The 23,941-nt window shown below is 41.5% G+C and overlaps 1 protein-coding gene across 8 annotated transcripts in view; it reads left to right on the forward strand.

Annotated features, from left to right (window-relative positions):
• The window catches only part of ENOX1 (ecto-NOX disulfide-thiol exchanger 1), a 360,411-nt gene that overhangs the window by 94,837 nt on the left and 241,633 nt on the right, over window positions 1–23,941 (forward strand). For 7 of the 8 annotated variants that reach the window (XM_068675336.1, XM_068675334.1, XM_068675281.1 and 4 more), the window contains one exon: window positions 16,567–16,644. The gene's annotated coding sequence lies outside the window, so the exon portion shown is untranslated. Of the gene's footprint in view, window positions 1–1,364; window positions 1,517–16,566; window positions 16,645–23,941 lie in introns of those variants that run through there. The other variant, XM_068675286.1, reaches the window with a different exon arrangement.

Consider the following 23,941-nt stretch of genomic DNA (forward strand, 5'->3'; position numbering starts at 1 on the left):
TACTTTAAATTTGCTTCTACATCTGTGCATTTTGAGGTGAATACTGCTGTAAAATCCAGATCACTTTAGCTGCACTAAAGCTGAAACACAGTCTTGGAGGTTTTTGGTAATATATATAACCTCTGAGTTACAAAAATCACTTTCCTGAAGGCAGGCTTTCTTAGCATGGGCACAGTCTTACAGGAAGATATCGAACTGTTCTTTTTTATAGAGTGGAGCTGTCTCAGTCTCACACTTTGCAGCTCAGATAATAGGCAGATGAAGCACAGGACTACTGCTGAGGGCATAAGCATATCCTTAAAGGGATCTATTTTGTGGAATTAGAGAAAATAGAGTCTGTTTGGAATAATCTAACTAAACTATCAAATATTCAAGTTACATTTATTTTCAGTTGACTGTGGAGGTAAGGAGATTAGTGCTTGCCTACAGAGGAATCACATTCTTCCTTTCAAGTTGTTACAGTATGTACAGTTGAGTAGGCACATCTGTACAGCTGAAATGAGAGAACTGTCTCTCGTTTGTTTTCTCCAGCCAAGCATAGATCTCTAATTTTAAGAGCATTCTACTCTTGATTTAGATTTGTTTATTTTAGTTTTATAGGCCCCATTTTAAATCTATTTTAATGAGCTGTTTATGCAGGGATAGTATTTTTAATATATGTTTAGATTCTGTGCAATGCTAAGTCAGGCAATGATGCATGGAGAGGGCATGAATTAATAATATGGCAAAGGCAACTGAAATATCTATCTCCGATACACCAGCCAAACAAGGTTTTGACGTGGGTGCCTGTCTGACAGTTTGCTTTCCCCTGCCTGAGTCTGACAGCCCTAGCTGCTGCTCTTTCCCTCAGGGGTGGCTGATTTTGCCAGCATCGCTGTGTCCTGGAGCTAGTTAGGACTCCCAGCCTGGTTCGTGAATGGTCTCGATGACACTGTGGCTGTGAGCGTGGGATGAACATCAGGGAGCGGAGGAGTGCCAGGAACCAGCATTTCAGCCTGTATGCCATCTGCAGGACAGGCTTTCTGCACTTAGCTCACTCTGTATGGGTGAAGTGAAGTAGAATAGTAGTAAGACTCAAGCCAGCATGTCTAATTAGCACAGTAATCAGCTTCACTCAAGGCCGTAGTTGGCCAGCTTGAGAACCTCTGCAAGTATTTGAGGAGTGTTACTAGCAAACTTCCCAGACGCAGCTCTGATAGGGAGCACGGCGTGTGGATATTAGCTGGGCAGACTTTTTGGCTGCTTGGTTTGCCTGCAGCTTTTCCAAACACAGCAGATCTGCGTGGGCCAGTTCGGCAGCCTGAACCAGAACACAGGGTATGACAAGGCCTTTTCGATGGCCTTTTTGTGTGCCCGCTTCCTGACCACTCAGAAGGAGTTTCATAACACGTCTCCAGACATATCTTGAATATAATAACAAGAATAATTAAAACTCAAATACCAATTTGGTGCTTTGACCATCTGGGATCCAGGCTGAGAGATGAGATACAGTACAGACCATAAAGCTGTTAGTAAGGTAAGCTTTCTTACTCCTTTTTGTAATTAATTTAAATGGTTCTTAAATGATTTTTTAAATGAGTTCATGCTCACAACAGCTTTGAAAGTCTGTGTCTTTCCAGTGGGATCTGGCTGCTGCTTCTATTGCTGTGTCTTGGTCTGGTTTGCAGCTGGAAGAACTGAACCTCTGTATCAGCTGAGTGAAACCTCAGCACAGTGATAAAGGAAAGCAAACAGAAAGGAGTCGGAAGCTTTTCAGAACACCATTTAGAGAATCCCTGTTCTAATATATGGACCTCGGAGAGAAAAATAAGATAAAATAGCCAGGTAGGAAGAGGATATTATATGTGCTTTATTAGCATAAACGTGATGGCTAAGGTACTTGCTAGTAAAGAGGCTGCTGAGTATGACGAAGTGTATGAAGAAGTTAAAGCTAATGAAAGTGTAATCCACAGTAGTGTTTCATGGAATGTCACATTTTAATAGTGTTTTCTTTTCCCCTGGTAGAATATCCCAGAAGGGTTTTTACCTACTAAGGCAGGAGAATACATAAGAGAAGAACTGAAAGAGTGGCAGAGCCAGAAGACTTAACTGTGGGCTCACCTTTGGACTTGTCCATCCCAAGTATTGCACCAGAGTGCAGGGAAGTAGCAACCGAACCATTTCTTCTCCAACCTATGGCAGGGTACCATTCCCAGACCCGTTAGATTCATTGAAAGTCAGAGCTAATGACGTCAGGTGCAGCACTACACTGATGCAACTGAACAACTTTCAGTGCCAGGTTAAGGCAGGGCTGCACTGCTCCCTGTGGCTGTGGTAGCTTTGTTGGGTTTAGGAGGGTTTATGCTGAGGTTGTGTGTCAAGCACTGAAGTGCTTGATAAATCTTATGCCTCCTTAGCTGGGAAAAGCCTCTGGTTGGTGTGGTGGAGTCCGACTTCCAAAAACCTGTACAGAGGGACCAACTAGAATGAATCCCAGATAGGAGCAGAGGGAAGAGGGAGTCAGTCCCTCCAGATGCCAATCTGGGTTCAGCAGGAAAGGAAAGGAAAAAATGCTGGCTATTTCCTTAGACTTCATTCAAGTTACGGTTGAAGCTGGGGTAGGTGAGAAACTATCTTATTTAAGCACAGGCACAGGGTTTTGTCCAGACGGGTAGTCTATTACTGACTGTACTATTGTTGTTTCCTGAAAAAAGTTGGGTTTCTGCCTCTGTCTTTGCTACGAGAGAGATCATGACAGCAGTCAACCTAGTAGCTGCACTACAGAGGACAAAATCAGTTCTTGGCAGCCCTGCTATTAACAACTTTGCCCCATGCTTTGCTGTAGAAGTGACTGCAGCAGCAGCAGTCTGAGGAGCTGACGCTGCCCCAGGTTGCCAGCCGAGCCCTGATACTGAGTTCTGGCTGCATCTTTTAGAGGGCAGCCAGATGATGTCTCTAAAGTGCCATCAGCTTCAAGGCTGTTGGTCACACGGCTAGAGCTTTTAATCTAAAGAAGCAGAAGTCACAGTGAAGAGACATTTTTTTTCAGGGCCTCCAAAAAATGCATTGTTCTACTGGGGACCCCATTTATTTATTTATTTATTTATTTATTTATTTATTTATTTATTTATTTATTGGGGACCCCAGTTATTTATTTATTTGTTTATTTGTCATGTTTGCTGTTGCTCTATGCCTGATGGACACTTGATATCCCCACTTGAAGATCTGCTGCTCGGTGGGAGGTTTGGAGTTAACCTGCACAAATCTGCCAGCTGTCTTTCAGGCCTGGGTTTACCAGCCTGGTCTCAGCTGGCAGCATTTGCAGTCCATGCCGCTGAGAATTACCAGCCCCAAGAACAAGCAGCGTCATCAAAAAGTTAGTTCAGCGGTTTGGGTTTCAGTCTGGCCTTTGTAACTGCCTCTTGGATTGGATATGGACCCGTAAGGAACCATATGAGGTACCCTGGGAAGCTCTGTCGGAGGAAGAATACCAGGTTGCCAGTGGGAATTGCTGTTGAGGCTTTCCACACCAGCTTCCCAGCCCTTTTAAGCTCACTGCCAGGCTGTGAGCCAGGAAAGTTCCTACTCAGTTCAAGCATACCAGAGTGTGATTCCCTGATACGTTAGATGTGTCTGGGGGATGCCTCATGGTAAGAGGATGACTGTACAACTGTGTACAGCTGAGAAGAGTGCAAGGAGAAGGAGGGAATAGGGGCTGGCATGACTAGACAGTTTAGTTGTGAGACACTGGCATCCCTTCCCTTTTCTTTCCCTCACCTGGGGAGCCAGACAGCCCTTCAGATAGTAACTGAGGAGCTTCTCTTCAGCACCTTTTCAGAGTCCCAACAGGAGAAACTAATACATTTCTTCAGGAGAAATGAATAAATGAATAAATATATAAACTAGCAAATGAAACAAACCAAAGTCACCAGCATAAAAATCAAACCATTGGTGGGGAAGCAGGAGAGCTTGGTTGTAAGTGGGTCACATCTAGGACAGACTGAGTATTTCTTGGTCTATAACAGATCATTTCAGCCCTTAGGTGCTGTTCACTACCGAGGAATTGCATTGCATTTGTGCTTAAACAAGAGGAGAGGGTAACATCCTACAAGAGTCTTCCACTACCTGTGAGGGACCTTGGCAGTCACCCCGCTGAGAATTTCAGAATATCATCTTTGATGCGTAGGACCAACTGTCTTGAAGCCTTTGAAAAGCCACGAACAGGAATGGTTCAGTCCAAATTGTCTTGCAGATATGTGAAAAGGAGGACAGCCCAGTTGGAGATTTCACAGACTGGCAATTTCGTTCACCAAAAATAAAAAGTTACCCTCCAGGAAGGTTCCCGTGTAGGCTTACCATCCTTCCTTGCTCCAGTCCAGAAGTCTTTTGGATGGTTAAGGATATTCCCTTGGGATGAGAGGAAGGAAGAAATCTCTGTCCCAAGAGTACCAGCTTTTTGTTGTAGCTGTGGTGTTTGTGTGCTGCCCGACAGGAGGGTAGAGCACTGGAGAGATGAGTGTTGCTGGGGGAAAGTCCAGCCCCTCAGCCCTGAAGCATGACTTCTCAGTCCTCTACTCCTGCCCTTGCAAATCTTCGTTTCTTCCTGCTTTTTATTCCTCTCTGCATCACTCCATTTTTCACTTAATCTGAACTTGGCTTCAGTTGCATCAAAACCCATCACCTGCTGCCCTTCCGCCCATCTCTTTGGTCCCACTTTCCTTAATCTATTCTTACTCCCTACCTTTCTCATATGCTCCCAGGGGAACACAAATTGCTGATAAATGCTGAAAAACACCCAAACTCCCAAGATAAAACAACAACAACAAAAAAGTAACATTAGTGTGTGAATGCAATGAATGTAATTAGCCACCCAGTCTCATTAGTCTTGTCCTCTCTTCCCCTTCTTTCTCCCTTTCACTTTGCTGTTCTCTCTCGTTGTTTCACTTCTGAAATAGGAATAAATGCCTGGGGGCAGAGGACTGTCTTTTGCTTGTTTAATTTAAGTGTAGAATGCTGAAAAACTTATTCACACTGGTGAAACAACAGATCATTGTGAGAGGAAATGAAATGACTAACAGCAACTGGCCAGCCCTGCTCTTTTGACAGGCCAACTTGTTGAGACTGGTTTGGTGGCTGATAAGATAACGGAGTGGAAAAGAGACACCGAGAGACTATTTCATTGAAACTTTAAAAAAAAAAATCTCATACACTGTAGATTGGTTGATGTTCCGCCCTAATATTTCAATTTTATTATTAAACAGAAAAAAATAAAAATAAAATAAAATCAGAGTTCCCAAGGCACAGAAAATGAAATTAAAGTTTCCAAAGCACAACAAAACAAAACAGCCTAAATAAAAATATGCTTGAAGACATGCATAATGTATTAACTGTATTTTGCTTCATTTGTTAAGAGCAAAAGAGAACAAATAACCAGCATTTTGGCCCCTTATGGGCCTTTGTCAGGGACACACTTCTCTGAGCTGTTCAATGGGGGGAAAAAATTAAAAACATTTTTTCATAAGAGATTTCAATCTGTCCTACAAATATATATCAACTATTACACATTCTTCTATTCTATTTGGAGTAGAACATTTCCAGCTCTGGTTAGCTGGATAAAATTTATGCCACAAATAAAGTAACTGGTTTAAATCTGCAAGCTTGTCTCTAGCAACATATCCTTTGTTCATGAAAGTGAGTGCTACTGAACTGTGCAGTCCAATTTGCGTGCATATGGGCTGTCAGGATAGGGCCTTTAAAGCATAGCTTCTATGATATCAGCCTCAAAATTGCTGGTGAGAATTTAGAAGCTTTTTTCCCCATCTTAGCAAGAAATCCTCTTACAGTAAGACCCTGAGAAAAATAGATTTAAAGACTGCATTTTAAAATAATTTTGTTGTTATTGTTGTTTTTGTAGTTCTGTTTTTCTTCCTTGGGGGGATTGCCCTGAAGATGTGTTAGAAATTAGAGCCTTATTTCCAGTGCACAAACAACCATTCTAGCTTCAGTGTTGTCCTTAACCTGACTCCTGTTCACACACTGTCTAGTCAACATGCAAATGTCTGGTGTTTTGTGCCAGAGCTTGCCAGCCCAGCCATCACTGGAAGTTTGCAGGAAACATCATCAAAATACGTCCTCAATGGAGCAGTGTGGGTTTTCTGAGGGACTTTATATACTCTTCTGTATTTAAAACACTATAAATATATGCTATAGTGCTGTAGACAGATGGGAACTAGTGTTTTTAACAAGTTGATTGTAAAGGTGGCAGATTCCAGGAAAACAAAACAAAACAGATTTTCTTCTAATTCTAATTCATGTTGGATATACATCTGTATACTTAAAGAAACGGTAGGAATTTCAAACTTTTATCCGAAGTGACATTTGCAGAAATCTGGGTATTTGTCTTTGCAACTGGAGAGCATGTAGAAACATGGAAGTTTATATATCAGAGAAGTGCTCCACTTGTCCATTTGCTTGTATCTGTGGGGTGCAAAAGACATCATATGCTGCCAGACATGCAGACTGCCACTGTTTTTGGAAATACCCTATAAGGCATTTATTCTCTCACTAATTTTTTGCTTTTATTATCTTTAACATACAAGTATGCTTGCAGACACAACAGTTCAGCAGCACAAATGTCTGCTACTCATTGAAAATATAGCTCTTAAGACTAAGCTACAGGAGGCCCTTTCTCTATACTCTCCAGAGTGACCTCTGTTTGTACTTACACAGCCTTCACTACAAGGCTTGCCTGTGCTTGCAGCTTTGCCACTATTCCATCATTATTTCCATTGTTAGCTCATGGCACAGAAGCCTTAGTGATGGGCACATTACGAATGCACATGCAAGTCACTTGCAGGCACAAGAAAAATCTGTTTTGTACAAAACGTGACCTTAATTTGCGTGACTGTGGTCGCTGGAGTGCAAACATTTTGCAATGCTACTGTATGAGCAGGAACAAGTACTTCAAGGATTACTTCCAAGACAGAATTCTTGCTGCTGTTTTGTGTTCAGTGCATGCAGGCTGGCTTTGCAAAAACTTTGCACGTGCAAGGCTATAGAGATGTGAAAAAATGCCTTTGAGATTTTCCCTCTAAGATACACCCTGATATATGGTTGTTGTGTTTTAGGTGTTTTGGTTGGTTTGTTTTTATTTAATTCAAACTTTTCTTTGCTGAAAGATTTTTGCCACTAGTTGCAGGCTTCAGAGTCAGTGGTAACATTGCAAAAGCACATCCGAAATGTAACTGTGAATGTTTTAGGATCCTAATTATACTTTTGTTTCTTAAAGTCTCTGTCAGGCTGATTTCTGCCTAAAGAGCAGCTTGTTAAACTGGCAGTGAGCAGGCTGGTGATGTGGGTAGGGAAACCATTCTGAAAAATAATGACCTTTCCTTCCACCAAGGACATCTGCCCGCTCATTACTGTGATGGTGTGAAGTTGCAGAATCCCTCAGGTGTCCTTGCTCAGTCTTGCTGATAGATAACCAGAGAGCCTCATCTCAAGCAGAACCTCGTATGTGAATGTTGGCACAGTGAGTCATGCATGTATCCCCTCCAGGCTTAATTACACAGCACACAACAACTGGGAGTAAAAGTGAAGGCCTAGTAAGATATAGGCTCTGGGAGCCCTCACAGGCACTGCTCATTCCTCCAGCCCATAGTCCAAAAAAAAGAAAAAAGAAAGAAAGAAAGAAAGAAAAAAGTACTTCCTAATCCTGGCTTTGCTCTTCTCTGCTCTAAAATAGTTCAGGACAAGGGTTCTCAACATTGTACTGTTAACCTCCTCCAACCACAAAGACCACTTTGTGGCCCCATTGAAACATTATTTTGAGCAAACACAAACATGGCAACTGCTTATACCCCTGCTGGAAGCATTTTTCAGCTGTGTTTAGGGTCATAGACCTTGGTTTGAGAAAAGGAAGTTCAGTCCAAAAGACCACTCCCCTCTGCATAGAAGTATTGCACTGATAACATCAGTGCATTAATTTTGCTTGGTCAAGGGCAAGACTTCATCTCAAGTAGAGCTCTATAAGAAACCAGTATAAAAAAATAAAAATAAAAATAAAATCAGAATAAGCATTTTGCAAGGGAGAGTAAAGTTAAATTAAAAAAAAAAAAAAAAAGAAAAGAGTAAGTTTGTACTAACTCATTGACTTTTCAGTCATTAAACTAACTCATTACATTTCAGTGCCTTCTCTCCAGGAAAATGGAAGAAGTGGAGGTTTTTTCTGATCTAGAAGGGAGTTGTTGGAAGTCTTGTCCGTATAGTAAATCCATGTTGGCAGAGGTTTATTCGTGACAGCGAGTTACTCATCTGAATAATATCTTAATTAAACAGAGTTCATATTTCATGTGCAGATTTCCCAAATAATTGTGCTGACCAGGAATCTTTTCCAGATCTTGCAGTGCTTGAAGCACTTTTCCTGACATAAGAGCCTCCTTCTTTCTCATGCTTGTCCTACAGTAATGAAGTAAGAAGAAATGCAAGTTTAGTTTTCCATTGCTCCTTATGATCAACTCTGGGTACTGACTCAATTTGTGCCTCTGTTCCCACCATAAAAAAACATGATTACGCAAAGTAGCTTTTTGTTAATAGAGCCAGTACTTGCCGTCCTGATAAAAGCATTCTCCTCCAGGCTGTTGTTTTCTCTAGACTTACTGCTGCTACTGTGTCTCAGGCAGGCTTCATGGGCTTAATACTAAAATGGGTTTTTGCTGAGGGAGTTATTCATAAAGGTGGTAGATTCAACGCTAGTTTTCCTCCCACATGCACGTGTGCATCCTTCCTGGTATCTCTTAGAAATTCTTTCCTCCTGTTACCAGAGGTCTCATTTCCAGGTATATGGAGGATGCAATATTGTGTATTTGAGATGTAATTTGGCAGAACAATGAATGATTTTATTTGCAGGATACTGTTGGTCTGGATAGAAGATGAAAATATGTCATCTCTTGACAAACATTGACTGGATCACAGTCTTTTTTTTTTTTTTTGATATTGGGTTACAGATATAGCTTTGAAGTCAATTGATTTATATCACTTCTGTCCCATTTTATGATCTGTTCATGCTGGTGCACTGCAGCATTTAGCCAGGCTACATCGACATTAAAAAAATCTGTGTTTGTGTGATACAGTGCCTTATTACATTATAATGGGCAAATTACTGCTGTTTTTATTCCTGTTAGGATCAGCAGTAATTTAAGCTCAGTTGTAGCTGCTTCATACTAATATTCAAGTGGTTATGTGCTCTGAAATATTATGGTGTTCCCCACCTGTCTTCCCTCATTTCTGTGCAGTCTCTCTCCACTGTCTTACCTGGGTGCCTGCTAGTGTTTTGGGTTCAGGTGGCCAGCTCTCATCTTGTTTCAGTGCTAGTCCACTCATAGCAAAAATCTTATGTTTAGTTCACATTTGAGCATGCATTTCTGGAGCATTTTTTTTCCAGCTCTGTGCTCTGCAGCCTCCTGGATGCTTTCAGCTGTGCCTAACTTAGCAAGAAGTGATTATTTGCCTCTACTCAGCAGTTGTAAAATGACATCTGAAGGGCTCCCCAAAAGGCAGGGACATACTGAAGAGTATCCCAGAAATATCCCAGAGAGTGCCAACAATATACACAGAGGGCTGGAGCAGAGGATGTATGAGAAGGAGCAGAAGGGCTGTTGAAATGAAGAAAAAGTGGTTGGGGGATCTTGCTGCTGTCTACAGTTACCTAATGGGAGGGGGCAGAGAAGTCAAAGCCAAGCTCTTTTCAAAGGTGCACAGTGAGAGTTCAAGAAGCAGCAGACACAGATTGGAACAAATGAAATTGTGATTATCTATAACTGGGGGAAAAAAAACCACACCATGTGTGTGATCAAACACTGACACAAATTGCCCAGAGTGGCTGTGGCATCTCCATCCTCAAAGATACTCAAAACTTGATTGGAAAAGGACCTGAGCAGGTCCTCTTGAGCAGCAGATTGGACTAGGTGTTCTTAGCAGTCCCTTCTAATGTCAGTTATTAACCTTATTAAATTAACTGTAGCTTTTATGGGCAGCTTTGGAGGTCTGGATGGGAATCTCTGAGATTCGGTCTTCAGTGAAATAGGATTTGGGAGGATAGCTAAATGACTGAATTAAATTCCCCTCCAGAGTTTCATACACAGTGGCACCAAAAGAGAGAAGAAACAGATGATGGCTTACAAGACAGCAGAGAACAGAAACCAGAACTGTAGCCCAGGTTCTGTTTTTAGAGGACTTGGACAGGAATTGGGCACCACATGCCACTGCTGGACCTGCAGTTTGTTTAGGACTCAGCTAAAAGATGAAGAATGCAGAGCCCTGGTAGACTCTTGTCCCCTTCCATGGGTGCGGTGAGCTGGATCCTGAACAAGGTGCTCATGGCTAGGCAGGCTTGCCTGATGTGCTTTGCTCTCTGTCCGCCTGCCTTCAGTCTCAGGGAACCCCCAGGCTACTGGTAGCACAACAGGGAGGCTGCTGAATATCACCGCATTCACCTGCATTACAGCCTGCTGGCATCATGTGCTGTGGCATGTACCAGCTATTTATTACTTCTTCCCCAAGCTGCATGTTACTGTCTTGGGTGGATGTGAGCCAGATTCCAAATCCTGCCCTTCCTTCTTCCCTCCTGCTTGTTCAAAATCCAGCTGTACCCAGCACGTATAGCAGGGCTGACCTACAGAGCCCGTAACAGCCAGCTGCACTCCCTAGCCCCTTTCTTTCCAGTTTCCCTCACTCATTTTTCATCTGAAGCAGTTGTTTCTGGTGCTCAGTATGGGAACCGTGCTCCTCCCGTCCCAGTGCGGAAACTTTCTGCCCTCTGCCATCAGTCATGCAAGGAGTTCATGTGCCAGCTGCACCAGATTAGGAAAAGAATGACTTGGACCATAAGTGTGTGCAGTGAGAGCCAGCTACTCCGTAATTCAGTTTTCAAGTCTCTAACACGTTTTGATCAAACAAGTAATTAATTCAGTTCAACGTTTCAAGTTTGTTATGAGCAGCAGTCTCAGTAAGGCTCTGTTCAGCAATAAAAATCCTAGGAAGTCCTTATTTTTCAGTATATATTTTTATATATATATAGGGCAGCATCTTCTGATTGGTAAAACATTTTGTTTTATTTTTGCTTTCTGGTCAGGTGTCCTCTGTGTCACAGCTGCCTGGGGAAGGGCAAACAAAAGCATTAGGCTGCCTTTGTAAATATTCACTTCCCTTCTCCATACAGCAAAGTTTCCCCAAATTACTGTCTGTGGATATCTTTGCCCCATGGCCCCTTTGCTGCATCTGGTCCCTGGATCAAGGAGTCACTGTGGAATCAGCCATACAGAGGAACCACGGTCCCGGCACTGTAGGAGTTGTAGAAGAGCTACAAAGTCCCAAACTTTGTGTTCTGAAGGTCAGGAAGAAAACAAGAGCTAAAAAAATCCACAACCCTATGACATGTAGAAGTGTCCAAAAGTGGAAGTAGAGTGCAGAGTTTTGATATTTTCTGCTATGAAAAGCTGAACAGTGAACAGCATCTGCATTTTCCTTGCCTTTTGACTAAGATATGTGAAGGGACCCTTCAGTACACCACTGTTTTTGCAGGATTTGGCAAACCTGTGTGAAGAAGTTTTGACCTTCTGGGAGCCTCTGGAAATTGAGGGAGGCATGAAAATATTTTTCTCTGGGACTCTTTTTCCAGGAAAATAAAAATGTCACTAAGGGGACATTCCCTTTATTGTCAGGATAGACTTGGACTAAGAGTCTGGACGCAAAAGGATTTGCTGTGATGGAGTGTAAGCTTGATGTGTGAATTAAAGGTAGGGAGCAAAGAGCTATGCACAAGTGAGCAGCTCTCTTCCATCAGGCTTCGGGGAATATCGGTCTGTGGAGTCAAGTGTCCCTGTGTGCCCCAAGCCAAGTGTCGGCTCACTGGGGGCCCAGGAATTGCAGGGGTAGAAAGAACAGGCTGCCAAGCCGGCCACGCTGATTGAGGCAATTTTTGCAACACGCCAGGAGTTAAACCTCGTGAACTTCTGTCAGACAATAAACCTTTTGTAGTTGGTGTGGGTTTTATGCATTTGCACCATTAAAAAAAATAATGTATTGTTCTGAAAGCTTTTTAATTTCCCCCCTTTAAGTTCTGTTCCTGCATTATAAAAAGTCATCATCTTCTGGTTTTAAAATGTACTGTAAGCAGTAGGACTTGCATAACAAATGCTACGTTAAGATAATCAGCCTCTTCAGACCAGGAGGTCATGGCACTGAAACTGCCTGTTCATGAATGCAAAAGTTCCCCAGCTTCAGAAATCCTTGAAAGCACACAAATCACTCTAAACAAACCCAGGGAGAAATAATCTCCCCTTCCCCACTGCTCCCCTGCAGTGGGAAAGGCCTTTTGCTATCACTGATTTTCCCCCAGAGTGAAATCACATTCACCATTCAATACAAAATTAATAAAGGTATATAGAGCATGTTGAGCAAACACTGACATATCCCCAATGGTGAATTTACATCCCCCCATTCTGTTTAAAATTAATAAAGGAAGACAGAGCACACAAAACCAACACCAGAGAGGATAAAAGCCCCACACGTAGAGCCCATCATAGCCTGCCACTTGGAAGGAGTTGCCATACCGCTGGAAGCCACTCCACATGTGAGGCAAAACATGCATTGAAAATCCTGTTTCCTCTTCTCAGACGGGTTCGGGAGGGCTCCTGATAACGTGCCCTGTGGATTTGTCACTTGGGAGGGGGCATCTCGTGGGTTATTCATTGTGTTCGCAACGTTCCCGCGCCATTAAGTTCCCCTTCCCTTGTTCCTGCAGGTGATGCGCAGGATAAAACATACTGCTGTAATCTGAGGCTTGCTCGGCTGCATCCTGCCTTCCTCTTACCTTCTGCCCTTCGGTCTCCCAAAGGCGCACTCCGCTGTCATTTGCCTGTGTTTATGAGACTGTAAAATTTTCCTGTGATCTGAATAGCCAGCAAAAGGCTTCATCAGCCATGGTAATAGACCAGAGACTGCCAGAACAAGAGAATGCAGACACTATTAATGTCCGCCACGCTGGTCCCCTCCAGCGAATTGCCCTATTTTCGTTCAGGAAATAGATGGGAATTTCTGAATGAAAATGAGAATTTCTACCTGGGTGGTTACCCAGCCCCCAGCAGGTAGGTTCCTCCTTATGCACTGGGAGGCCACGCATGGAGACCGAATACCAGGAGGATGGGGCTGTAGTAGTCACCCAGCAGCAAACGAGGGATAATCCTTTATACTCAAAGCGATCAATAGCCTCTTCTTGACTGGCCACTGTTAGAGCTGTACCCTTGAGAGCCGTGCAGACCTCCTTGGAAAGTACCAGCCATTGATCTGGCTGCAGGCAGCATCCACAACTGATCGGGTGCAGTTGGGAGCTGTCAGTTTTCAAAATGGTTATGGCCACACATTTCTGAAGAGAGGGGAGAGTTGTCTTGTATTGCATGCTGGCTTCAGGTTAAGCTTTTCTTTATCGCTCTGATGTTCTGCAGACACCACCAGTTACCCCCAGGTTCACAGCGCCAGCTTCTCCCACCAGTTAATGCTTATTTTATGAGCCTAGAAATGATGCTGCACAGAGTGGAGCTGTGCCAAGAAGAGTTGTTCCTGCTTGTCTTCATCCTTGTCTTTTTTTTTTTTTTTTTTTTTTTTTTTTTCTGCGCTTGCTGTGGCTGAAAGGGGGGAGCGCTGTAGCTGTGGCAAGGAAAAGCAGCCCAAGCTGCTTTGTAGCACGATGGCTGGCTGGCTGGCATGCAGATTTACAACTGCCTGCACGAATGTGTCAGTGAGAATGTGTATCTCAGGCTCTTCTCATACCAACTCTTCTCGTTGCTGCTAAGAGAAACAGTGCAGCAGTCTGCGCCGCTCTGGCAGAGGTCTGGAAATGGCACTGAGTGCCCCAGAAGTGGGAAAGTGGGATCCATTTTGGGAATTGGTCACATTCCCAAACATCCTGGAGATGTTTCAAATATGATCTACCCATAGCACGAGGCAGTGTCCCCAGATCTGTCAAGATGCATCCCATTGTCCCCTGTGGGGCAGACCCACAGCGTCCATGGGCTGGCAGCAGCTCAGTGGGCCCTGGGCACATTGCCAGGCTGCTAAGCCATGCATTTCAGAAGCGTATTTCATAAGCAGTGCCTTGGAGCTAACTTAAAGGTGAGCTGTTTGGTTGGGTGAGGTGCCTGTGCATTAGGTAGGATGAAGCTGTTGCAACAAAACATCTCCCTTCCAAGAAAATCCCTTCCTGTAGGCTAGTCTTTAGTCATCTTTGTAACCTTTGTCATCCTCCCCTCCCTGGGGAGTCTTCTGTGTGACCTTTGCTATTCTACCAAGGCGTGTCATAAATTATAATTCTTTTAAATGGCACTTAGGCTGTCGTAGCGGCTGCTAGCCTTGAAGATTTGCAGTCTACCCTGTAATTTTGAGAGAAAAAAAATGGCTAAGTGACAGAAGAAATATTGTACTTCACGATAAAACTACTTTTGTGTTTGGTTTTCTGCTCAAGTCATTCATATCGCTGTCACTAACCTCATTCAGGTCAAGGGCTTGAGGCAGAGAACGGGCGTAATATTTTTGGTCAGACCGATGCATCTGAATATTACAAACATCTGTAATTTTGAAATTGAAATGAGTGTTGTGTTAACTCCTCAGGCAAATAATATTAAGGCATAATAGATTACTGAAGTTTGCATTTCTTTAGGCAATTTGAAGCAAGGCTCTCTTGGCTCGTTATTCCAGACATTAATGAACCCGCTAACAAAAAGGGAGCTGCTCCTTATGGCTGCAGATTGGATCCCAGATCCTGCAAACTTCATAGGAAATTCTCTGGGCCAAGGAGTTGAACCAATAAAGGAAAAATTAATCAGGCACACATTAAATGTGAAGTGTGGAACAAAACATCTGCAGCACTCAGTGGATGTCTGGGCAACATACTTGCAGTGCTGCTTTGCCAGCTTACATCTGGAGTGGTTCATCAGAACAGAACAGATGCTAGTGTGAAATAGGTCATCATAGCAGCAGGGCATTAGAACAGAGACATTTCTTTCTTTCGTGCAGTAACAGCTATTCCTTTTTATTCACACCAATTACGAAAATGTTAGCCAAGTCTGAAATATGAATGCGTGTATTGTGACAAGCCAATGCTCTTAAAAGGCGTCAAGGTAAAAACCAACCTAACAAGGAAGCTTCAGAGAAGCGTGCCTTTCACAGTATGGACTGACTATCCTTTAACAGGCATAGTTACTGGTCTTTGTTGAGCTTATGATTTGTTTTTCTTGCCTCATTTTTGTGTTTCAGTAGAGATGTTGCTGAATGCCTTCTTGGTGGCAAATGCCCAGAAGCAGAGATGCTAATTCACAGGAGTTTCATCAGTCATTTCAAAGGAGAGGTCACACAGATAAGAAAAATGAACAGTACGCAGTATGTGAAGCAGTGACATTCAATGAGTCCTTGTCACTAGCAGCCATTAGCATGCAAGCCTGCTGTTATGTTTCAGTGCTTTATGTGCTTTTCTTGACCAGGCAGGGAGCCTTCGGAGCACTGTAGCAGTTAATACCATACAAGTTATTGTTTCTTTCTTGAATGCCTTATATTTTTAGTACCATTTAGATGCTTCTCGGTCCCCTTGTGCATCTAAAATTTTAAAGAGAATCAAAGAATGCATAATTTATATCTGTCCCAGAGGTAATGGAGTGACTCAATGATATCTGTGAAGGGGATGATTTTAAATTTCATGTCTTATGCAAGAGGTGGTTTTTGTATGAAAACTGCAAAAATTGGCCTCGGGGATACCCAGATAATTATCCTTCTAACAACGGGCGTGGATTCCAGGGGGATTATAGCTGAAAGCTGTTGTGTATTGGACTTACCCTTGTGCATCATAGCTGTCATAATCGAAAACATAGCAACTGATAGATCTTGGGGAACATAACTTGTATTTTGACTTTGAGTAGCACATGCAGGAGGTGTGAAACGACTGGTTTGCCTTGACTCTGTTGAAGAACTCATGCAAGACATGAGGCATTTGTTTACAGCTGAAATCATTTCCTTCGCTTAAAAGAAAAACAATTGTTTACTGATGTTGGGCAGAACCCATCAGTACATGCTTTATCACACAGCACAGTTCCACTAGACTATTTCTGGTTTCATTTACCAAAAGTCTAGAAGTGCCATGGCTAGAAATAAATGTCTGCTTCTTTGATATGCTATATGTTTGAAAATGCACTTTAAGGTCTGTATTACAGACAGTTCAAAGGGAATATAAATTGGTGCAGTATTCTCTCTTTTTTCTTTTATTTCCAATCTAGTCCCATATATTCATTGCATTTTTATCAGGACTGTTTTCAATAACATGTCTTTAAAAAGAACTTAGCATTTTGTATTTTATTTAACTTGGGCTTTGTTATATTTAAATAATTGTTATGATCTTGCTGCTTCCGTAGTTTAAAGTGTTTAACATCCTCTAAACCAATTCTACACTGGCTTTTAGCATTGCGTATCCAAGGAGACAGCTGATCTTATTTTCTTTTCCTTTAGAAACTCTCTAGGTTTAACTATTCTTTCTACTTCTTGCAGGATTGGCCATGAGAATTTGTAACATTTCTTTGGAAATACAGTGATGGGGCCGCTGAGAAGTCACCTGCTTTTGTACAGGTCTGTAACCCATATTGCATTCTGACTTTTTCACCATGCGGATTCCTGTGCTGATTTGTTATCTTTTTTTTCATCTTGAATGCATGCAAGTGAAATGAAAATCTAATTTTAATCTGGAGCAAGTGTTACAAAGAATGATTTTAGTTTCTTGAAAAATGTTTAGGATATAACTCTATTCTGTTACCGTTGTATAAATATAGAGTAACCCATTCATCTTTCCTTTGAAGTGAATTATTACAGCTTATAGAGTTGAACTGCAGAAAGGAATTGGGCCTGTAAGTCATTTTCACCTCACCGCTATGTCTTTCTATGTGTGTTGAAGCTGCAGTACCCTAAAAGGCCCTGCAATCGATGGCTCCCACCCAGGTTGCTAATATGTGAGTAGTTGTCCCACAGCTATTGCTGTGGATATTTCTGGAGGCACAGTCAGCAAAGGGTTAGCAGAATTGCTGGAGCTTTCAGATCAGGAGGAGAGGGTCAGGGAAAGTTTAAGAAAATATATATTAAAAAAAAAAAAAAAAAGTTGATATTTAAGAAGCTGTAAAAAGAGCATAGTAATAATAGCTTGACTCCTGTAGTGTCAACATGAGAAGGGATGCTGAAGAGGCTCCAGCTAATGTCCTTGTCAGCCAGAATGATAGTGTTATAAGCATAGTGGGCCACGATCACAATGATTTAGAGGGTAGAAAGCACTCCCCTGCATTTCAATATGTTTTTCTATGCAGGTATGTAACAGAGAAAAATTTGATTTCTTACTGCTTTCAAAGGTAGTACGGAACAGCATTTTTATAGAAATTTGGTCAGAGAAACCAATGGGAAAAAAACTTCCATCCAGGTAGAAAAGTTGCTATCAGAGCACTCTAATGGCTTATGAGAGTTGTACCTGGCTCTAAATAATCTTCAAAAATGGTCGTGCTTGAGTATGCTCTATTTCGTTCACTTCGTTTACCTAACAGCATTGTGGGTATAATTGCTTTTCTTGTTGCCTCTGCTCAGTCACTTAGCGTTCCATTAGTGTGTATGAATTCTGTAGGGGAAGTGGCTTGTAAACCTTAAACAAAAACAAACTCAGGTGGATTTAGGGTAAGACAGGTATCCAAAATTACTCTTAATTTATTATCAGAAATTATTATCAGTTGGTAATACACTTTAATGCAACGCCAGCTCCAAAATGCTTTACAAACTATTTGAACCTAGATGTAAACCTCACACATGGCTACAGCTTCTGTAATGAGCAAAAGCCCTAGATCAGGCTAGTTGAGACGCTGCAGATACAGATCAGATCGTGATGCCTCAGGCCTCTGTTGAGTGAAAGCTCTGTGCTCAAAAATAAGTAGCTTTTCAGAGTAATTGCACAGCCGTTGAATGATCTGTGTCCTTCTAAAGCTTTATGAATGCACTGTTTCTTTCTTTAATGATGTTGTCCCTTAGGGCAAAATTTGTGTTTTTCTTTGGGGACGGAGGGAGAAAAAAGTACAAGCACTGAAAGGCACTTAGGATAAAGGGAGAAAACTTGTTGCTCATGTTGGCATTTGGGTTGTAAATCCTTTACTAGCAGCAACAGCTTTATAAAATCTTCCTTTCCAGGCTTGTCTATGAGTGCTGTTTGAATCACGGCTCACCAAAAACTTCCAAGAGCTCCTGCTAAGTTTGCCAAAGTAAAGTGTGTTTGGACCTGATGAATTTGATACAAATGCAGTCAACAGCTGCTCTGCAAAGATGGTTTAGGCAAGTTTGTCTAAAACACATTTTAGAAGTTTCCTTATTCACAAGTCTGATTCCTGAAAAATGATGGCTTTGAGATATACATACAAATTGCCATTGTGTCATTTAGAAAGAGGAAAAATAAGTTATTAATTTGATATATGTACATATTAGATTATATATGTACTACATGGCATGAAACATGGTATACTACCATGCTATACCTTTATTATAATTCAGAAGCAAAGGAAAAAACAATTAAATTGAAAGGCAAGACATTGCTACTGAAAAGGAGATACAATGTGTAATTTCTCCCTGGAAACTATTGCCCTGAGATATTATCAAAAGCTGTTGCATTTAACCTGTGCAACAAATAGATATTTACATCAGTAAGATTTCCATTGCAAATACATTTTTCATATTGCACAGTCAGAGAGCAATTACATGGCAGTTGCCTGGCTGAAGGGTGAGCTTACCTGTCCTCCCCCTGGGGTCTGAGTGAAGCTGCTTCTGCAGCTGTGTAGCTATCTATTGTACCACTTCTCTGTAGCATCTGGTCTTGCCATTGAAGGAAAACAGGATACCGGTCTAGCCAAATAATTTCTTTAATCCTGGTCAGCTTTTTCCACTTACCCCATGTCATCCGCTGCAAACTTTATGTATTTTTTTTCCTCATAAGTATCTTATCTTCTTGTACAGTTCTTGTTTTCTTAAACTTTCTTTTATTTCCTGCCTATGATCCCTCATACATTCTCCAGAGAAGCCTCCTTTTCCCCTACATCGTTGTTACTTATCCTTGCTTTGTTGGAATTTCATTCATTTATTGCTGGAGTTTCTTAGATTTACTTGCTGGGGTCCCTAAATGATACATTTCTCCCAAAGCCTCTCAGGGTCTCCTCAAATCTTTGCCCTTGACACCCCAGTGATGTAAAACGTGTCTTGGTTTTAGGGGAAAGAGAGAAAAACAAAGATAATGAAAACAGTTCAGAGCACGGAAAGGAAATGGGCTGCCATGTGGGATGGAAAATCCCCATCTCCTGGGCTGTGCTCCTCGGCTCTGTCCTCGTGTCACAGCCCCCTGTAACTGTGGTCAGCTGGGGCTGACTCTCGATGGGGTATGGATGCACAGAGTGCCACACCGTTGTTTTGCTGCTTCTTCAGGTTATTTTCACAACTATGAGAATAGCGAGCTGGCAAATGTCATGGTGGGGGTGGGGAGAAAGGAGGGGAAGAGCCGAGGGAGAGCACTTTTCCATGTGAGCATGTAAGCATGGCAACCATACCTTTGATCTCCCTACCAGCACTGCACGTGCACCTGAAGAGCCCTGCTGCCACTGTATGAGATATTCATGCCTGCCTTAAAGCCATGCTGCCAGGGAGGCCAAGCCTTCGATGCCACCAGGCTTTGCTCAAGGGTCATCTCTTCCACCCGAGGCTGGAAGAGCAATGGTGTGGAGGTCTGTAGGGAGGGAGCAGGAGAGGCTGATGCACAAGGCAGAACCACGGAGGGAAGCAGGCATGTGTTATCTCTGTGCACCTTACGTGAGAATTGCCTGGCTATGAAAAGGGAGAAAGAAAAGGGGATGTTGCTACCTGTAAATATGCCATATGTGCATTTGATGCATGCATTTGAATTATTGAACAGGTGGAAGCCAAGTAGCCTGTTAGCTGGAGAAAATCTATAAGCTAGATGCTCAGAGAAAATGTGGCAGAATAAAATGAAGAGGATGGGGAAAGTAAATCTCTCAAAGCTGTCATGAAGGGACAGCTGAATTTTATTAGAACAGAAATTAAAACAAGACTGTGAGTTTATAAAGATTAATGTGTTCAAATCTTGGGGTGTATGTACAAGCTGATTTAAATGCAATTATATACTTTGCTTTTTGAATGATGATTCAGAGAGTCTGTGACTATCCAACTTTGTTCTTTTTTGTTGCCTATAGCAAGATAAGGAGCAAGTGACAGTTAGAAAAAAATAAAATGACAATTTGTTCACCTGAGTAAGAGCTGTGGCCAGAGCAGGCTTTCTGCATTTCATATGGATGCCTGGAAAACAAACCAACCAACCCAGAGAACAAATAGATATTCCACTGTTGTTTTTTTTTGTTTGTTTGTTTGTTTCAAGTGGCTTCCAATGAGTTTTTAGGAATGGTGGCAAGTGCTTCCTCTGTTAGAGGAACAGCCCAGAAGCATCCTGAAATACCTCCCTGTTGTTTAATCACAGCTACATCCCAGAAGGACAGTAAATGGTGGAGAGATTCCTACAAAGTACCCTAAGGAGTAAGTCTCATTACATGTCACACCCCCATGCCCATCATCTTGTTTCCAAGTGGCAATTAGGTAATGATCGTTGCTGATCTTAACTCCTGTAGCATGATGTAAAAAGAAGGGTGATCTTTTATGCTAGCAGTCAAGGATGTCCTATGGACATTGAAAATCATTTGGCTCATTTGCCTGGCTTGCCAGCAAGATGTCTAGATAAACTGAGAGATGTTTGCCTAACCTACATGTATTCTTTAAAAATATGAAAATCTTCCCATCAAGAAAATTTCAGTGCCACCCTATGCAGTCTCCTCCAGAACTACACTACACTTAGAGGGCATTCCTAAAATCCAAATTATGATTTCTTTACTCCACTGTAACCCATTTGGTGTTCTATTTCTTGTGAAGAGAGGGAAAAGTTGAACACTTTCTTTATAGTAAGTAGTCTGCTGAGTACTGAGAGAATGCCTGTATATTGGAGTTAATTTTTCTGTTTGTTTTTCAGAATAAGCAATTGCAGAACCCATAGGTCCCAATTCAAAAACTTTTTAAGAATTTATTTCTTCCTCCTGTGTGTGTCTGCAACCCTCTGGGTACTGCAACTTCTTGACTCAGGTGCCAATGTTAAGATGAATATTGTCAGTATGACTGCTAAATGGATACAGATTATGTAAAATAAGCTCAACATTTAGAAGCTTGATAACTAATGATGGAGATGTACCCTAAGCTAAAATGACTCCAATCCATATCTTACCTCAGCTTTGTCTAGGTGGAATCCCTGCCAATGTCTTCTCTCTTTTCTCAGTATGATGCTAGGTAATGAATGACATTGTTTGAGAGACAATAAGCGTGGAACTGATAGCTCTCAGCATATGGATAACTACACAACTTGCACCTTTTCATTGCCCACATTCTGGCTGCACAGAGATATTTGAACAATAGATGAGGCAAAATGGTGGCCATAGCACATTTCAGAAACAGTAATTGTCCATTCAGGTCCCTTTAAAAGACAGAAGGCAAAGAACTGCTAAGTTTTCTATCACTAGTGTCCTCAGAAGAATCAATCACACGTCATGAATAATAATAATAGAAGAGGGAGGACAGCTGCTCAGCCAAACATCATCAGTATTGACACCTTCCAGGAGGAGTAATCACTAATCCCCTTGACCAAAGCAGGTGTCACAGCAAGATAAAAGTCATAAGCTCCAACTCCAGTGACTCCAGTGAGAGTCTGTTACCTTAGACGGAAAGATATGAATTGGTTTCACTTCTGAAAGGAAGTTAAAACATCTTCTCCAGTTGAGAGAAGGAAAAATCCACTGTCACTGCGACAGTCCAAGTCTCCAGAAACAGCAGTGTGACCTGCAGAGCTTGTTATATATATATAAAAGCAATTTTATATATATATATATAAAAGCGTTAAGGTGGCCAAATGAACAGTTAAAATTGTTAAGGTGGCCAGCTGAAATGAACGGTTACATTTTTTTTATTTTTTATTATATTTTTTTTCCCACCACAGCCCAACACAATGCTAGCATTTTTATGTCCTTTCCCTCTTGCTTTTTAGCTAAAATATGTGGAAAGGCTACCTGTTCAAACAGTAAACATTACAAGTATTTTTTTGGATTTGTGCACATGAGGGAGAATGTTGGTGAGCTTGATCTTGCAATTAATATATTTGCAATACTATTGTCATTAGAAGCTGCCTGTGATGATTATTCATCTCCTTCTTTCCAGCCTCATAAAAACTCTGAAGTCAGGTTAATTCAGGAAAAATTTCTGTTTATCTTCAGAACTCAAAATCCAGCAAAGTTCAATCAATATCATAAATAACAGTAAGGCAAAGCCTTGAATTTGATAAGAAAGTTTCAGCTTTCTTTTTAGGCTAATGCATATCATACACAACACTTTGGGTCTGAAAGTCCTAAGATAAAATGCTCCAGATGGACTCAGATTTCTAGAGTCAACCATTGCATCAGAGAAGAGGGAATGCGGAGAAATGGATTATTAGATGCCACAAGTGAAAAACAAGAAGCAAAACTTAAAGCAATCCACATCAGCATTAATATGAGTTGGTTGACTCTATAGAAGAAATGATCCAATAATGGCTGTAGGCAACCGCTCAGGAAATAATGTGTTCCTACTTAATGTCATCGATCCCACATTTCAGAAACAAAAAGACCACTGAATATTGTGTTCAAGAGGCTTTATAAGAATCAGAGGAAAGCAATACCAGGCAGTTTGCTCAAACAGCAAAAATGAAAGTAAAAAGATGAAAGAAAATCTTGGGTCAAAGCACTCTTTAACTTTGAGCTTTCAGAACATTATTAAAAATTAACCAAGAAAAGGGTAAAGCATTCTATTTCCGCATATATCTTAAAACTTAAAAAAAAATAAAAAATAAAAAAAAAATCTCCAGCTAACTAGACACAGTTTTTCCTCAAACTGTAGAAAATTAGCAAATAGCTTGAGGATCCTACAACTACATCAGCTGTACCGATGCTCTTCCCAGCAGAGCTATGGATTCTTTTGAGCTATGGCTCTGGGCTGTTTCTCAGGGCCTCCACTGATGGCCAGCATTGTACCTCCACTCTGGACAAGTCATTCCAAGGTCTAATTTTTCTTACCATTAGGAAACTGTTTTTCTTATTTCTTGACCTGTAAGTTGCTTCTGTCCTATCTACAGTGAACAAGAAATGTTTATTCCCATTATTATCTTTTCTTTGTAGCCACCTTGACTATTTTCAGTCTTTTGTTATGTTTCCTACAGGTCTTGTCTTCTTTATATTAAACAGCATTTTGCTCCTTCAATTTTTGTCATGTTTTGTGGAGTAACTCAGTGTCAATTGGTCATGTCCTACTTAAAATGTGGCTTCCAACCCGGGACCTAAGGTTGTGATTGAAGTCTTTTTAAAGTGAAGTAATAAAGCAGAATTCCCCCATGTGTCTTGTAGATAACACTCTTCTCTATATTTCTAATCTGACATTCATAAATACATGACAGTGACTCTGGTTAAGCCTGAGATCCACTGGATAACCTCAGATCCTTCTTAGAAAGACTAAACCTGTTTGGTTATTTCCCATTTGGTGTTTGCTGAGTTGACTGTTTCCTCCCTTCTCAGAGATAGTTGTCAACCGTTCTAGATTTCCTGAGCCAGTTATATACATATTCTCATGTGAAATTCTTAAGGCCCAGGCAATCTGAAAAGTTTTAATGTATTTCGGTGCTCTCTAATCTTCTTTTCCCTACTATAACCTGAATTTCTACTCTTTTGTCTCCAGTGTTAACTGTGCTGTCTTTCTGATCACAGCTGATTTTTCAAATAGCTCT

This window comes from Anas acuta, chromosome 1, assembly GCF_963932015.1.
Source record: "Anas acuta chromosome 1, bAnaAcu1.1, whole genome shotgun sequence".
In the NCBI taxonomy this organism is placed as follows: domain Eukaryota; kingdom Metazoa; phylum Chordata; class Aves; order Anseriformes; family Anatidae; genus Anas; species Anas acuta.